Genomic DNA, 2455 nt, shown 5'->3' with positions numbered 1-2455 from the left:
ATCTATCTATCTATCTATCTATCTATCTATCTATCTATCTATCTATCATCTCTCTATCTCTCTGTCTGTCTACCTGTATGTGTGTGAGCCTGCGGTGCGTTTGTGTGTACCATATGAGGGCAGGAGCCTGCAGAGAACAAAAGAGTGAGGGTATTGGAGTTCCTTGAAACTGGAATTACAAGCAGTTGTATGCTGCCATGGGAGTACTAGGAACCAAACCTGGGTCTTCTGAAAGAGCACTAAGCAGTCTTAACTGCTGAGAACCATTTCCGCAGCCTCTGGTTCATTTATGTTTTTTTTTTTTTTAAAGTGTAAAATGTAAATAAGGAGGTTGCACAGCAGTGTAACGTGGCTGTACTTGTTGCTACTGAACTATATGAACTATTTAAAATTGTTAAAATGCTAGATTTTTGTTAGGCCAGTTTTCCATAACTAGAGAGTAAGGCATTATACAAACTCACTTTAATAAAAATATTTGCAGGAAGAGAGAATGGCTGGGTGTGTGAGCAGCCCTGAGGTGGCATTCCAAACAAGCTTAATATCTGGGACTGTGACTTTCACACAGGGCAATTGAGGTTAACCTTGGCTTTTATGGGTGCTCAGGAAGGAGCCAGGACATGTATCTTTGTCTGGAGTAGGCTGAGAAGGAGAACTTAGTCATTTTAAATCCCCATTTGAGCTGGAATTAGATTCTGCAATGTTGTGTGAAATTAAAGAGCAGGAGAATTTATTGGGGCGGCGTGACCAGTTTTCTTCCTGAGCAACCAAGGGTTTCACTTGTACAGAACCCAGATAAAACCTGGACTGGATCCTTGTGGCTCAGAAGTGGTCAGAAGACTCACAGAGTCTTAGAATATTCCCTGAAAGGACCTAGATATGTCCTACTTTCACATGAAGACAATGAGAACCAGGGAAGGGCTTGCATGCTCCAGGGCACATGGTGACTGAGCTGAGACTGTAGCTTATGTCCCCGGCACTGGTTTTCAGTGATGATAATGACATGATGATGATGATGATGATGATGATGATGTATTTTAAGTGGTATCAATACTCATAGCTCAGATATCTTCCCTTTATTTCTCTCCTTGTTAATTGCTCAACTAATGCTCATAATTTTTTTTTGGGGGGGGGTGGGTGGCTGATGTTTTGCAGTTACTCTTTTGATAGTATATGATCCTGATAGCTGATACCTTTTCTAGAATATTCATGCTGGTAGTCTACGAGTGACATTAGCCTGCAGCGTTTTCTTTGCATACCATTATATTCACTGATTCTGTGACCTGTGTGTTTTTGTATCTTTGAAATCAGAATGCAGCAAAGCTGCCACTGGCCTGGCCTAGGTCATGACCTGGCTCTGACGGTCCCTGTGTCTTTATAGACAGGTCTGAAATGTTCTAATGGTAAACTGCTGGCAAGTGCAAGAAAGCCACTGTAAATCAAAACTTGCCAAGGGGGTGACAGTCATTGGGAAACAAATCCCAGAAACAACAGACCTTTCTTTTGGAAAAAGTCACATTACCTGTATTTTGGTAGTATACGGGATGACACCATAGAGAAAGTCATTGACAGCAGCTGAACAGTGATCAGGATGGAGTGTTGCTGAGGACCAAGACTCTGTGTGTGTCTCGTCATTCTTTAGAACTTTAAAAATAGACCCAAAACAGCGCTCTTATTTAATTTAAAACACAAATCCTAAGCGCTTTTGTAATGGAACATTAAATGAAGTGAGTTTTATAACCTTTGGCATTTTCCATTAGATGAAATAAAACCACACAGTTTTCAGATTAAACCACAAGAGGGACTGGAGAGAATCCTATTTTTATTTTTTCTTCTAGACTTTGAGTATTTGCAGTGACATCAGAATTAGCAAAAGGCCGTTGACACTCGCCTCCGAGAATATGGAACCCTGGGACCTTCTTTAGTGAAGGATTTGAAAGTGCCATTCCAAGTTTTTCTAGAATTGAGTACTTTATCTTTGTTTTTCAGGCTTCATCTTGATAATTTGTATTTTCACTGGGAAATTACTGGCTGTCTTCAAAATTCAAGCTTGCTTACATAGAATCTTAGGGCTGTGAGCACTTCTCCCTGTGGCTAATGAACTGCTTTCGGCCAGGCTCTTCCTAGCCGGGTCCTCACACCCCTTTGTAAATGAGAAAGTTGTGCTCACTTCTAGTTTCTTCTTTTCTGCTACAACCCCTTGCTTTGTCTTCCCTCCTTTGCTGTTTTTTTTAAAAATCTATTTATGAAAAAAATAAACTGTGTTTTAACTTTCTCTTATTTAACATCAAAGATATTTAAGGCATACATTTTTACTTTCTGAGTACAGTTTTCACATGACATTTGGGTTTTGGTAAAAAGTATTCTCTTTCTGGTTGACTTATAAGTACTTCATTTATTTATTTATTTATTTATTTATTTATTTATTTATTTATTTATTTATTTATTTATTTATTTA

Source organism: Psammomys obesus, unplaced genomic scaffold (assembly GCF_907164565.1).
Source record: "Psammomys obesus unplaced genomic scaffold, mPsaObe1.curated_primary_1811, whole genome shotgun sequence".
Taxonomy (NCBI): Eukaryota; Metazoa; Chordata; class Mammalia; order Rodentia; family Muridae; genus Psammomys; species Psammomys obesus.
This window is presented reverse-complemented; position numbering follows the sequence as displayed.